The sequence below is a fragment of the Meriones unguiculatus genome, chromosome X (genome assembly GCF_030254825.1).
Source record: "Meriones unguiculatus strain TT.TT164.6M chromosome X, Bangor_MerUng_6.1, whole genome shotgun sequence".
Taxonomy (NCBI): Eukaryota; Metazoa; Chordata; class Mammalia; order Rodentia; family Muridae; genus Meriones; species Meriones unguiculatus.
The window spans coordinates 153,363,262-153,379,428 of record NC_083369.1 but is presented as its reverse complement, the minus strand read 5'-3'; the positions used below and the strand labels follow the sequence as shown (position 1 = coordinate 153,379,428).

The following is a 16,167-nucleotide window of genomic DNA, read 5'->3' as shown; positions in this document are numbered from 1 at the left end:
AGAAAATATTTTCCATCCTTTAACCTCTTAGTTGTCTAAGATATATTACTGAATTTCAGATGTTCAGATTGGTTATCATAAATCCCTTAAAACAATTACCTAAAAGAAACTAAAAATCCTGCTTTCTTTGTTGGCGGGAGAAGGAGGGAAAGAAATGAATCAAGTTGTGTTTGTGTTAGCGTGTGGGTGATGTAAACTACAAGTTGGGAGCTGTTCTGAACCCTCCTCCTGTGCAAGCATTCAATCAGTGAAACTTGCAAAATGCATAAACATCAGACAGTTTGAATTTAATAGCGTTGATGAAAGAAATCCATTCTTAATATGTACTGTAAAAGTTGAAATACTCAGGAGATGAGTGGATATGTTGCTACTTAAAATATCAGCCTGTTTTGTCCCAACAGTTTTGTTTTTAACATGATCCTCTTCAATTTGGTTCCTGTTTAACTGCAGATGACTTCTGTTGTAGACTTGCCAGTTTAACTGTTATGTTAAAACAGTATTACATGTAAACAGTGTGGTTGTCACCTTTATTTATATAAAAACCAAATATTTAGTTAGTTCATCATGTCTTTATTTAATCTTTGTACACCTTCCATTTTTAAGTGCTTAAATGAGTACTATATTGCAATAAAAATGTAGTGATGTAATTAACTGGCCATTAAAATTTACTTCTACAGATATTAGTGTCAGTTGAATTTATGTATTAGGTTCCTATATAGTTTTTTAGAGTAATTACTATTACTGGTTCTTACTGTCAGCCCAACTTCTACAGTCTCAGACTGTCTTCATTTAATTGCATTAGTCAAATCTGACACTATGTGTGGAAATTAAAAAAAAAATAGAAATTTGACAAGTACTGTAACTGTCAACCAAGCAAATCCCCAAACTATTTAAAAGTAAAATTTGAAAAGCTGTTGCAGGGCTTGAAAAATGGCTCAGCAGCTAAAGGCACTTGCAGTGTAGTCTGGTGACATGAACTCATCCTCTGGAATTCACATGGTATAGATTACTCAATATATACTGTCTCCTAAGAAACCGTGAATGTGTGCACACACCTTTTCTTTAAAAAACAAACAAAACCTTATTTCTGATTAATTTAGTCCATGGCTGGACAAAGGTGCTGACTGAAGCTTAAGGCTTCTCCAGCAGGTATTTATTTACTTCTTCTTGGGATTCAACCAACCAGGCCTTTTATCAATAACTTCTTATTCCTTAATGGCAAAAATCATATCAATTAACAGCAGAACAGCTTTTCTGATGAAGACTCCAAGGATGGTCTCTTTATCGCTGACTTCCTGTGCCCACAATGATGAAAAAATCCTCTTTAAATGTTTTTCCCTCCAGGATGCTCAACTTTAGTCCAGAAAGAAATGTAGCCAGCTGTTTTCACAAACAGAAAGGTTTATGATTTTTATAATGGTCCTTTTGTAATACTCCCTCTATGAATGACTTCATTATGACAAGTGAATCCTCCACTCCAAATAACCTTAAATTATATGTATTCAAAGTGCAGGTTCTTCATTTAGGTTTACCTCGATTCACTTATAATTTTTCTTTTTCAACATTTTGCCATCCACCTTTTTTTAAACCTCTTGGCATTTTGTTCTTTCTGAGCATCTATGACACAACAAGAGAAAGCTCCATGTGTAAGAATACACAAGAGGTATTAGTCAAAACTCAGAGAAACTTAAATGTTAGATTTTTTGAGTGTCTTGTTTACATAAATGGATACTATAAAAGTAGATCTTTAAACTTATAACAATGACCTGCCTCCTTTCAAAAGCATTCCCTTTGTAAACTACTCAAGCCAAGAGAAGAACACTCCAGCTTACCCCATGCGCTTTTCAGAAACTGGGCAACAGCCTTTTTCACTGGTAAACTCGAATTATTCAGACACAGGAACTTGTTTACTAAAGGGAACAATCACTTGTCATTTCTTTGTCATTGTGAGAAACTGAGACAGACAGTCACACTCTATAAGAAAATCCTAGTAGTCCTCTTGGATACTGAACCATATAGAGTTGTGGATGAAGTGTTGGCTGCTTCTTACCTTGAATCTCTCAGATCTTGATCTTTCAGCCTTACAGCCAAGTCATTTTTAGCCTGACTAGTGATCAATACAAAAGTTCAAAATAAATTAGAGGACACATGCTCATTCTCCTACAAAACTGTGTGTATGTGGTGCTGAGGAGGGTCACCGCAAGTTGGCTCACATACACTAAGCAAGCACTGTATGGCTCTTTCACATCCTTAAACCAACATTTTTTTGGTTTTGGAGAGTGGGGCTAGGGTGATGTTAAATCCATGGCCTCACAAATGCAAGTCAGTGACTCTATGACTCATGGCTTCATTGGAAAGGCATTGTTTTTGATCATCATTGTATTTAAGTGATTGTATGCACTCATAATACAGCTAAATCTCATGCTATTTTATAAGAAAAAGAAATATATTAACATGCTTTAAGGCAGCAAGTAAATGTTACTATCAAAACTGGTATATATATTTTAAATAACCCAATCTGATATACTGCGACCTTCCCCTCATAAGCCAAAACTTTAAAAAGGAAACTTACATTCCATTGGGAAAACAGAATAAAACTCATTACCTGACAGACTGCACTTTCTGTATTTTAACTTTTTGGAGTTTCTTCATTTTGCATGGTAATCAACTTCCTTTTTCAAATTATCTGTAAAAATGAAATCCACTTTGTGGAATAGTATTTCTATAAATTAACACTTCAGTGACTACATGTGAGTGCAGGTTTTATTTTGAAGAAATAATGGAGTACAGGTTTAGCCAACTTTGACCAGGACTAGGGACCACAAATATCCAAGAATATATGCAAATGCACCTCACCCTTACATGAAGTTTCATAATGAGAACAAATCATACCTTGTTTGTTTCCTGATGATTCCTTTATGCTATGGGGGGAATGTAAGAACAGAAGACACTAAAGAGTACTCAAAACAAGTAGCCTAAATTCCCCTGCTGGCTTTCATAACCACTACCTTTAATTTGTAATCATGCCTCACAGCACTGCCACCAAATCCCAGTCACTGAACTAGCATGGAGTATCCTCAGAATTTAAACCTGAACACTGTTGATAAGCATCGAGAGAGTATGCTTAACAATGTGGAGAACTCAGGAACTGTTTGTATAACTTAGGACTTCAGATATCAAGAAAAGGGTGGTGCTTGTCTCATAGTAATAAATCAGATTTGTTCAACAGTTTGGGCACTAGAGACAAAGGGCAAATCCCAGAGAATGACTAAACTATCTGGAAAATGGAATAATGGCAGTAACTCTACAGATGAAAAGTGATGGGGGATATTGAACTTGGTTTGAAAGACAAGGAATTCAATAGCACAAACATCTGCTCATATGCCTCAGGGATTAAATATCAGAATAATTATGGGAATATAACCATCATATTGGACCTACTATCCTGATATTTTAAAACTTCAGAACAGAATTTAGAATGCATTAAGCCCAGATGTAGTGAGCACAACCTTAATCTCAGTACCTAGAGGCAGAAGCAGGCCAGTATGAGTTTGAGGCTAGCCTGCTCAACAGAGTGAGTCATTAACCCTGTCTTTGAAAATCAAAAGGAATGTGCCAAGGAGTGCCAAAAGGAAAGGAGTAAGTTCAGTAAGACTTATTTCATGCAGTAAAAACAAACATAACTCAAACCTTGAGTTTTAAGCACAGAGCATGGAGCAAAGCTACTAAATAAAATGGGCAGCAGAGAAGAGATGATGGCAGGTCAGACAAGCACATGAAAAGCTTGGATTTAGGAGCTTTGGCTAAATGCCTGCTGCAACACTAAACGGTATGTTTTTTTTTTTATTTTTTATTTTTTTTTATTTTTTTATCAGTTACATTTTATTAACTCTGTATCCCAGCCGTGTCCCGATCCCTCATTCCCTCCCAGTCCCTCCCTCCCTCCCTCCCTCATCTCCACCGTGCCCCTTTCCAAGTCCACTGATGGGGGGGACCTCCTCCCCATTCATCTGATCCTGTTTTATCAGGTATCTTCAGGACTGGCTGCAAAGCCCTCCTCTGTGGCCTAACAGGACTGCTCCTCCCTTTGGGGGTGGGGAGGCCAAAGAGCCAGTCATTGAGTTCCTTTTAGAAATAGTCCTTGTTCCCCTCACTTTGGGAAACCAATTGGTTACTGAGCTACCACAGGCTACATCTGAGTGGAGGTTCTAGGTTATATCCATACATGGTCCTTGGTTGAATGTCAGTCTCAGAAAAGACCCTGTGCCCAGATATATTTGGTCCTTGTGGAGCTCCTATCCTTTCCCCATCAGACTAAACGGTATGTTTTAAGACAATTATTTACCATCTATCCAGAACCAGGGCAGAAGCTTGTTGGGTAGAGTTTCCATGATAGAGTGGAAACAGAAACTCTAAAACCTGTGTATCTTTTAAGTTAGGGAGAATTTCTTCAGTTGTACAGAATTAAATCAAAGATGGCTTTATGTAAGTAGAAACCTATTACTTACTGAGCCTCTGAAGCTGTAGTTAGCTGCTCTAAAACAGCAGCTTTCTTTTCTTTTGGAATAAGGACATTTGAAGACAAATTAAACCTGATGTACATGTATGCTCAGAGTTGCTTTTAAATTGCTTTCAAACATCCCTGCATGTGGGCCATTGCCCCCCCTACCTCCAAGCTGGCAGTCTGAGTTTACAAAGTGCAAAACATTCTCTGTAATTGTACCCAAAGTAACTCAAAATTCAAGTATCCCCTTATAATAATAAAAAAAAAAAACATGGGCATGGGCACTTGAAGGGGCACTTGAAGTCAGATGCATGGGGTGTAAATATGTAATCATTAGCCCTAGATTACAATTTTGAAAATTCAAGAGTGTTCTCCTACTCCTGGAACCTGAGACCAGGGGAGTGTCAGCACTGCCACATCCATGTAGAATTAGTGTAGACACTAAGAAACTTCAGTGTCCATTGTTCCTCTCAAATACCTTATCCTAAAGACTTTAGCAAGGAAACAATTTAGCCCTGGCCACGTTTTCAAAGTGATAGTTCCCATCTCTTACCTTCTGTTCAATGAACAGCTCCTACTCCACTTGAAGCAGCTTCCTCTTCTCCTTAAGCAGTATTTTGTCTCAGTGAGAAAAGTGGGTAGGTTAGTGCTGGCCAAGGTCCAGGAATCTCTAGGTGCCCCTGTCCCAGCCTCAGGCACCACGCCAAGGAACACTCTCATGGACACATGCAGCTCCTCCTCCCTCACTTCTGCCTGGGCATGAGCAAAAGTCAGTTCCTCAGGGGCATCATTTTCCCTGTCCTCCTCCTCATCCAGCTGCTTTGCAGCAGTGCAGGTGCTGGGGTGCATGACCAGCAAGCCGTGCTCTGCCTCCTCCTCCTCCTCTGAGGCCAGCTGGTTCTCATCCACTCTCACTTCTGCCAGCACAGTGACAGGTGAAGAGAGTAGCCAGAGCTGCACCATGGCCAAGGGAAAGATGGATATCTGACCCTTGACCCAGAAACAGCTGCTAGAGTGAAGCAGAGGCCACAAAATGCACATAGGCAGGTGCTGAGAAGATTGTGTTGCTTCATGGTTGTTGTCACACAGAGAAACTGAATTGAACTCACAAAGATAAACCAGTCTCTACTTCTCAAATGCCAGGATTAAAGGTGTGTACCACCAAACCTGGCTTTTGTGGACTTCTTTAATCCAAGTTCTGGCAATGCAAAATGTAACAGAACACATCACAGATGACTGTCTAAATCCTGTGTACCAAAAGACTTTTATACTGACAGGTGCAGGAGGCATGATTTCAGTGTGTTTTCTCAAAGTAATTCTGAATTCATAAATGAAATAATATACATATATGTGTGTGTGTGTTGTGTTGTGTGTATTTATGTATGAAAACAGAAATGGATTGAAAGATATCCCGTGCTCATGAATTGGTAGAATTAATATTGTTAAAATATCCATACTATACAATATTCATATTACAATTGCAATGTCATTTTTTTCATAGAAAGATAAAACAATCCTAAAACTCACAGATACAAAAAAACCTCAATTACTGAAAAACTCATGAGTATAATGAACAAAGCAAGAGTCTCCATGGAAAATGACATCTTCACAATATAGTATAAGGTGATAGAAATTAAAATAGCATGGTACCGGCATAATGGTAGACACATAATGGATTACAGAATGAAGTCAGAAAATAAATCTATATGTATATGGTCAACTGACTTCACAAATCTAACAGTGACACATGGAAAAAGTTTAGTCTTTTCAATAAATTTTGTTGGGAAATTAGATATCCACATCCTGAGAAATGAAACTGGACCCTCATCACACTCAATGTACAAAACGGAATTAAAAAAAATACTTGAAAAAAAAAACATAGAGGGTGTGAAACTCCACAACACTTGTTAAGGCCATGACTTCTAGATTTGGTTCTCAAAACACAGGTCACAAAAGCAAACAAAGACAAATGTGATTATATAAAATTAATATAATCTTCATGAGTAACCAAATGGTTGTACTCTGTGCTGTGCTACCCTGGGCTAGATCCATGTCATTGAAAGAAGAATAAGCAACCCCCAGAGCATGATATGGGCCCTATTTTAGATGGACATGGTGAATATGCCTATAATTCCAGGACTAGGAGTTTAAGACTGGAGAATCATGTGTTTAGGTCAGCCTGGGGTACATATTAAACTATAATAAGATGTATATTTTGGGGTGAAGATTTATCTTAGATTTAGGAAATTTGTCTAATGTGCACAGGCTCTGATTTCAATCCCAAGCATTACAAAGTAAAATGGAAAATAAAATAGAGTGGATACAGAGATGGCTCCATGGCTAAGAGCACATACTGCTCTTGCAGAAGATCAGAGTTCATTTTCCAGGACCCACATCTGGATCTCACAGCAGTCTGTAATAAGAGATCACAAAACCTCTGACTTCACAGGCATTTGCACTTATGTACACACACATATAATTAAAATTGTCCATTTGTTACAGTATAAAGAGCTACCTTCAGCTGTAAATGCTGATTCAGGAAGTATGGGTGGCTGTTTTGTTTTATTTGTAAGAGCTTGTGTGATCTTTATTTTTGGGAAGATTAAGGGAACCACAGGAAAATTAGAGAAATGAGGAGAGTTGAGCTCCTGTTAACAGAGTGCATGTCAGATGGAAGGCATGTGTAATAGCCCAAACCATCAAACACAGAGCTAATGAGGAATCATTTGTGCTTGAAATAAACAGAGAGAGAGAGATAATGAAATATTCATGTATGTATGTATGTATACAAATATATGTATATAAGCATGTACTGGAGCCCCCTGGCAGAGCAGAACATTTCTTGAGTGGCGAGTGTGTATTGAAAGAAATTTTTTAAAAAAAGAGAGTACACATGGGGTCTGTTCGAGAGTGCTTCTAGTCGAAACTAGGCACCAGTTTATTCCACAGTCCTTTTTTTATAGGCAGAGCAAAGAACTTCAATACAATGATGTTCATCAAGAAGTCAAATTTTTTTACTTCAACTGTCTGTGTGATCCTCAAACAAATGAAAGGAAGTATACTTGGCAACACATCCTGCCTACTGTCAAAAACAAAAGGAAAGGAATTTGGCAAAACATTCTATCTCTGTCTCCAGGTGAAGGTCAGGGTGAAAACATATTTTTCACTGAGGGCTCAATAATAAAGCATCCTGACAAACAAGCAACTCTCCACAGGTCTCCCTTTTTTATATTTTAAAAATTGACCAATACATAAGTTCTATGGAGCAGAAGATTGTGCCTCTCTCAGTTTGTCTCTCTTGAAAGATATATTCTTACCGGACATGCCCTGACTTAGGTTGAATATTCTTCAGAGAGATCTTACTTGTCTTTGACTACCAACCTCTGCTTGGGAGTCACTGTTGTCAGAACAAAAAGATTACCTACAGATTGGGAAATGATCTTCATCAGCCCTATATCTGACAGAGGGCTAATATCCAGTATATATAAAGAATTCAAGAAGTTAAATAGCAACAAATGAAGTAATCCAATTTAAAAATGGGGTACAGAGCTAAAAAGAGAATTCTCATTAGAGGAATATCAAATGGCAGAGAAACACTTAAAGAAATGTTCAACGTCATTAGTCATCAGGGAAATGCAAATCAAAACAACCCTGAGATTTCAGCTTACAACCATCAGAATGGCTAAGATCAAATACTCAAGTGACAACACATGTTGGAGAGGTTGTGGAGAAAGGGGAACTCTCCTCCACTGCTGGTGGGAATGTAAACTTGTACAACCACTCTGGAAAGCAATCTGGTGCTTTCTCAGACAATTAGGAATAGCACTTCCTCGAGATCCAGCTATACCACTTCTAGGTATATATCCAAAAGAGACATAAGTACACAAAAAGGATATTTGCCCCACCACATTTGTAGCAGCTTTATTTTTAATAGCCAGAACCTGGAAACAACCCAGATGCCCCTCAACTGAGGAATGGATACAGAAAGTATGGTACATCTACACAATAGAATACTACTCAGCAATAAAAAACAAGGGAATCATGAAATTTTCAGGTAAATGGTGGAACTGGAAAAGATTATTCTGAGTGAGCTATCTCAGAAGCAGAAAGACACACAGGGTATATGCTCACACATATAGACATATAATATAGTATAAGCCTACAAAAAAATATGTACACCTAAAGAAACTAATCAAGAGGGAGGATTCTGGATAAAATGCTCAATCCCCATCCAGAAAGGCAAAGAGGATGGACATCATTAGAAGGAGAAAACAGGGAACAAATTAGGAGTCTGCCACAGAGGGCCTCTAAAAAGCTTTGCCCTGTAGACTATCAAAGTAGATGCTGAGACCTATTGTCATCCTTTGGGCAGAATGCAGCGAATCTTATGAAAGAAGTGGGAAATAGTAAGATCTGGAGAGAACAGAAGCTCCGCAAGGAGAGCAACAGAACCAAAAAATCTGAGCACAGGGGTCTTCCCTGAGACTGATACTCCAACCAAGTAGCATGCATGGAGATAACCCAGAACACCTCCACAGATGTAGCCCATGACACTTAAGTCTCCAAGGGGGTTCCACAGTAATGGGAACAGGGATTGTCTCTGACATGAACTGATTGGCCTGCTCTTTGATCACCCCTTCCTGAGGGGGAGAGCAGCCTTGCCAGGCTACAGAGGAAGACAATGCAGCCACTCCTGATGAGACTTAATAGACTAGGATGAGAAGGAAGGAAAAGAAGACCTACCTTATCAGTGGACTTGGGGAGGGTCATGCATGGAGAACGGGGAGGAAGGGAGGGATTGGGAGGGAAAGAGGGAGGGAGATACTGGGGGGATACAAAGTGAATAAAGTGTAATTAATTTAAAAAATTAAAAAAATAAAACTACAAATGCAAGAATAAAGTATAGAGAGAAACACAGCATGTCAATGTGGAAAACCAAATGTTCCTTGGAAACTCCCTATCTGCAGTTAATGGTATTTTGCTCTTTCATAGATGTCAACTACAAATCAATCAAACAACCCAACCCCCCCCACACAAATTCCCTTCTTTGCCCTCATTTTCCTTTCTATTGTTATCTGAGGAATTCAAAACTGTATAATCTCCTGGGATGGCATCTCAAAGTCAATGCTCCACCACCAATCACCCTTGACCTTCCCTGTACCTGAATATGTTGGTGGCTGTGGTGGTTACTAGGTTAAAACTCAGCCACAAGGACTCATCTGGAAGCCATCTAAGAGGCAAACATGGCTTCTGGGTAGACCACAGAGGATGTTCCCACGTGCAAAACAAGTGGACAATGATTGAAGAAGGTGGAGATGAAACAATAGCAACACTTGCTCAGTCAGGGCTGTGGATGGACGTGTGAGGAAAGCTAAGTCATGAAGGAAAATGCAGTATGGAGGCAAGTGAAAGAAGTTACTTGCCTGGTGTTTGGCTAATCCTCGGAATTGGGGAGAACACGTGACACAAAACGACATTTACACAGGTGGACAGAGAAGCCCAATATGACCCGAAGGACATGACTCAAAGGTCCCATTTCTTCTAGCCATTAAAGTTGTGAAAATGATCCATGTTCTTTTTAAAAGATGGAAAATAATCACTGTTAACTTTTTGCTATTCTCACACACCCTTCACAGCAATAGAAAGGCCAGAACACATTTTGTAAAGCAGCTTTCCTCACCAAGGACCACCATGACCACAGAGGCTGCCCTCCACCTAGGATGTGTGCAGTAAAAACAGAATGGAAATAGACCCACCACACAGTGCCTCCGCTTATAATAACTTATTAAAGAAACTGTGAAGTTGGTGAGCTCTCTCCAGTTAATTCCATTTTAGGGAATGTGTCCTAAGGAAATGCTTGAGGATCATGTTAAGATTTTCATGCATGTGTATTCCTATAACATTGCTTACAATACCGAGATATGAGACAACCTAAGTTGGTCATGGGGTACATGCCTCTAATCCTAGCATGTGGGAGGTAGAGGCAGGAGGATGAAGAATTTAAGTCTGGATTTGGCTATACAATAATGTGATATCCTCCTGGGCTATATTAGATGCTATACAAAAAAGAACCTTAAACAATCCAAACGTTCTACAATAGGACATTCCCACTATAGCATCTGTATGCCAGAAAAAATCATGCAGTAAAGTAAAAGACATAGCAGTTTAGGATAGGTTGATAAAAATATTGAATTATTATATGAATAATGCAGCCTCGAAATAATGTGCATCATGTGCATTTGATATATATATATATACATAAAGAACTGTTTAGGTAAGAAGGGGCGAAGTTTTTTAAGAAAAGAGCAAGATACTAAAACTTTTAGGTTCTGGAGACCATCGAGTCTCTGCCACCAAGACTTACCTCTGATATTGTGGTATAAAGGCAGCTACAGACAGTGTGTGGAACAGGAACAACAGTGGTTCTAATAGCGCTAGTCAGAAAACAGCGTGCAGAGAACATGTATCCATAGGATAGAGTTCGTTTGCTCCGGGTCTGAAAGAAAAAAATCAAAATGTTACTGGTGACTATTTCCAGATGGTATAATGCAGTGATTTTTAATTTACTTCTAATGCTTTGCTTTGTTCACATTTTCTCAACAGCATTTAATAATGAGCAGGCATTATATTTAAAATCTAGGCCAGGGCTGGTGAGATGGCTCAGCAGGTAATGGAGCTTGCCTTAAAAGGCTGGAACATAAGTTCTGTCCTTAGAAACTATGTAAAAGGAAAGAACTGACTCCACAAAGCTGTTCTCTGACTTCCACATGTGTGTGTCACATTCACACACAAACATCATGCATATGCCTATGATATGTAAACAAATAAAAACTGACATTCCCCCTAGTGGTGTTATGTCTATATATTTATACTACTCTAAAAAGAGTGCATGCTCCTTTTGTTATTTTATCAGAAAAGAGAAGTTTTTAAAGATGTTTTGAACATGCCTATGTAAACTTTCATATCATTTTTATAAAGATTTTAATTTATTTTATGTGTGGGTGTTCTCTCTGCATGTGCACCTCCATGCCAGAAGAGGGCATCAGATACCAGCTATGAGCTACCATGTGGTTGCTGGGAATTGAACTCAGGACATCTGGGGGAGAAGAAGATGCTCTTATCTGCAGCTCCATCTCTCCAGGCCCCAAAGTTTCATATTATAAGATCATCTTGAGGCTGGAGAGACAGCTCAGTGGTTAAGAACTGCTGCTGCTCTTCCTGATGAACCAGGTTTAGTCCCCAGCATCCATGCCAGGTGGCTCACAACAGCTTGTAACTCCAGGGGACCCAAATCCTCTGTCTTCTGAAGATATTAAACTCATGTGCATACACTCACATGCAGATACACACACCTAACATCATTAAAAATAACAAGATCTTTATAAAAGATGAGTTCTTATTCATTGCTTCTCTGTTTAGTGGCAGAACACTATAAGACTTCCACACATGCCTTTCAGCGAGGAAAGAAGGGAGGAAATGAGGGAGAGAAGGAGAAAGAAGGTCTGGAAAGACATGGAAGCAGGGAAGAAGATGGCAACCAATCACTCCACCCTACTCTCCAGAGCCTGAAAAAGAGGGACAAGCATGACCTACCACTAGACACAGGTCGCAGAGGCAGAGCTCTCTATCCCCTCCTCCAAGATGGCAGGATCCAGGTTTTCTCTGAACCACATCACATGAGTTTTCAGGAAGGCCCCGCATCCTGCCTCCTCGCACCTGGAAGAGAGTCATCCTTAAAGTATCTCTAAATTATTGAGTCAGGACTGCCCAGGATCCCAGCCTGGGGCATGAGCACTCAGGTGACTTTGCCCTCTTAAGTTCTTATCCTGTCTTCATCCACTGAGACAGTCTTTGAGCTAAGTTTGAACTCCCTGTAAAGCCTATTTCTCTCCCTGGTTGATGCACTCATTGGCACAGACACACTCCCATTGCCCGGGAAGCAACAGCAGCTCCAAGCTGGCCCCAATGCCTGAACCCATGATTTCCACCACTGACTTCCTTTTACTTTTTCAGATCACTTCTCTCTTGAGACAGACCCACAGCCAAGTTCTCAGTGCCTGCATCCTCTCTCCTCCACTTTGCTCTTCCCCTGCCCAGGGCTGTGCATGAGGCAGAGCAGGAGTTCTACAAACAGGCTGCTTCCCTTGATTCCTTTTCAACTTTGACTTTGAGACAGAGTTTTGCTAATTTGCCCAGCTGACCTTGAACATACTTGTGGGCTGGCTAGCTATGAATTTGTGATCCTTCTGCCTCAACCTTCTGAATAGCTGGGATTACAAGCCTGTGCCACAAGGTTCAGGTGAGTTCTGTGGTTAAAATAAGCCAATTAAGTATCAATGAGTATAAGCACTTTCCCAAAAGCAGTTCAGGGTTGGAGTGATGGCTCAGTGGTGAAGAGCACATACTGCTCTTGCAGAGGACCTGAGCTAGTCTGGTGGCTCACAACCATCTGGGACTCAAGATTAAGGAAGTCCAAATGCCTCTGACCTTCAAGGGCATTGCATTACAGGTGTACTTACCCGCCATGCAGGCAGGGATGATGTCTGCATCTGAGGACTTAAAAAGACATCTCACTTAAAAAAAAAAGAAGAAGAAAAAGAAAAAAAAGAAAAAGCTTAGATTTTTATTTCTATTTGTTATTCATTTTTTACTATTTTATACATTTTTAAATTTATGTTATACATTTTATGTATACATAACATATGCATACTTTAGGTATACATAACTCTATGTATAACATATAGTTATACACATATAACATAACTTTATGCAAGGAGATGTTCTGCTCACATGCATGTCTTTATGAGGGTATCAGATCCCCTAAAATGGAATTACAGAAAGTTGTATCTGTGGTTTGGTTACTGGAAATAGAACTTTTAGAAGAGCAGCCAGTGGCTGTAAACTACGGAGCATCTCTACAGTCCTTCTTTCCTTCCGTCTTGAAAATAAGTTGTACATGAGATTTTTTACCTACCTGGGAAGTTTGTCGACTGGGATTCTAGCATCTTGAGTTTCTGGTTATGAGGCCCTGAAGAAAACAGTGTTAGAGGAATGAATGCCAGGGGTAAAGTCACACAGCAGAGGAAGAGCATGACATAGTTTGTGTATTTGCCTTGTGGTACACTTGTGGTATACAGTATAAAGCTTTTTCACGCATGCTAACTTGAAGGATTAACGCTAAATACTGAATATTAATTTTGCTTCAAGAGGGAATTTGTGTAGGGAAGTCTGAGTGGAGTAAATCTGATGGGTCTCCAGTGAAATCATGTTAGTATTTTGCTTCTGTGAGTTTATACTGCTCTGAAGTCATCCAGAAGTTACATTTTTCTCAGTAGTATGAGTTGACACTTAAATTTTTCCTAATTTTAACAATAATACACATTCCTCATAACAATGTTGAAAAATTCCCAGTGAAATGAAGGAGAGTAATAAATTACCCATAATCCCCACATTCCTTGCTGTCACAGTTAATCCTTTCCCATGTCCTCTTGTGGTCTTTTAGCTAATGTACAGATAAGTGAAAACAAACGGAGTGTGAAGTTGTATAAATAAAACTTTGAGATCACATAGCAAACACTCTGGAACCTTGTAGTTTTACTTAGCATGGTAAATTATGAGTCAAATATTTCTTTCATCAGATATCTGTACAGTGTCCACTCTTATGATTTAGAAATATCCATAAGAATCTTCAATGAACATGTAATTTAATTTCCTCAAGTTCATGCTCAATTCAAGGAGAAATGACATTTATTCTGTAGTAGATATAATTACCCTTTTCCTGTGAAAGCTGGACAAATTGGATTCTTGTAATTCTCAGCAACAGTGCCATGTGAGGTGCACTGAGTTTTAAATAAGGTTCTTGAAAGAAAAGACATGTACGGAGTAAATACAGAGCTTAGTGTCATTGGATCAATTTCTTCATGTCTGAGAGATCAGAAAATAAGTTGTCTTTTTTGTTGTTGTTTTGTTTTGTTTTTCTCTTTTCAAAGCAGGGTTTCTCTACATAGCCTTGTCTGTCCTGGACTCATTTTGTAGGACAGGGTAGCCTTGAACTTACATTAACCCGACTGCGTCTGCCTTCTTGGGTGTTGGGGTTAAAGGCATACACCACCACTTCAGGCCCCTGTGTTCATTTTGTAACAGATAAGTCTACCCTAGGAATCATGGGATACATAAAAACATGCTGTCTTAGTCACTGTTGTATTGCTGTTAAGAGACCAAGGCAAACTGATAAAAGAAAGAATTTAGTTGTGGACTTGCTTACAGTATCAGAGGGTCAGTCTATTACTGTTGTGGCAGGGGCATGATGGGTGGATGGTGGGAGCATAGTAGAAGGTGAGTGAGAGCATGATGGTAGGATAGTGGGAGCTTGGGGGGGGAGTATGACATCATTCATGGCATTGGAAAAGTAGTTGATCTGAAGGCAGACAGAGCAACACTGGCCCTAATATAGGCTTATGAAACCTCAAAACTCACCCCCTAGTGATGCACTTCCTCCAAGAAAGTCACACAGCCTAATTCTTCTCAAATAGTGCCACTTCCTAATGATTAAGCATTCAGATATAAGGGCCTATGGGAACTATTCTTATTCAAGCCCCACATATGTAGTACTGTTTAACCAACCCAAACCAAATGCTTTCAAGGATATCATGACCTGGAGGGGAAATAAATGCATCTCCAAAGCCACCCAGATGACCCTGGAGTAATGTTCAGATGGAACTGGAGGGATGAGAGGAAAGGAACTGCTCAACCCAAAGCTAAGTGTCTGAGTTACTAACTAGGTGCTTAATTAAGAAAGGACAGTGGGCTGGAGAGACTGCAGCTGTTAAAGTTGTAGGTTCACACCTTCAAGGTCAATCATTTAGAGAGCCACAAAATCTCAACTTTGATTTAATAGAACGTGAATCTCTTCTAGCAAAGAAACTCACTGAATAAGCAATTAATTAAAAAATAAAATTATTTCTAATAATAGCAGCCATTAACAATGCAATATGGTGCCTACAGTTCAACCAGCTACTACAAGCTCAGGGTGCTCTAAGAGATATACCCACAGGGCAACAAACAGTTGTAGACTGCCTATTCTGCCTTCTTTGGAGACCACCTCTCCTCTGCCCCATGCTGAGCTGATGGAGCTATTAATCAAATCTACCCTTGGCCACAGGCTCCACACTAGTGTATTCACAGTATGTCATTGTGTGTGAGGCAACTGAAGCCCTCCAGAGGTCTATTTTCTGAGTGTCTAGATGGGACAGTTAAGCTAGACTGTCATACTGATAGACTTTATAATCACTGAACATGTACACCTCTGACTGCAGTCTTAATAGACTTTATAATCACCAAACTTATACACCTTTCAGAATGTCTCTGAAGAGGTGCTCCCCACACACACACAAAAAAAAAGCTATCTGAGTGGAGGAAGACCAGGATGGAGAGATGGCTCAATGTTCTTTCGGAGGATGCAAGTCCAATTCCAGGCATCCACATGGTGGCTCATGAATATCTGTAACTATACTTCTAAAAGATATGACACCCTCTCTGGATTTCAGGGGCAACACACACACACACACACACACACGGTGCACAGACATACATGCAGACAAAACATCGGTACACATAAAATAAAATAAACAGCTCCTTCAGGTCTTGCCTCCAAAATGACCCAA

General features: G+C 39.5%; 1 pseudogene; it reads right to left on the bottom strand.

Annotated features, from left to right (window-relative positions):
- Positions 1–1,528: 1,528 nt before the first annotated feature.
- On the bottom strand, positions 1,529–5,467 carry LOC132649997 (nucleolar protein 7-like; annotated as a pseudogene).
- Between the last annotated feature and the right edge of the window lie 10,700 nt (positions 5,468–16,167).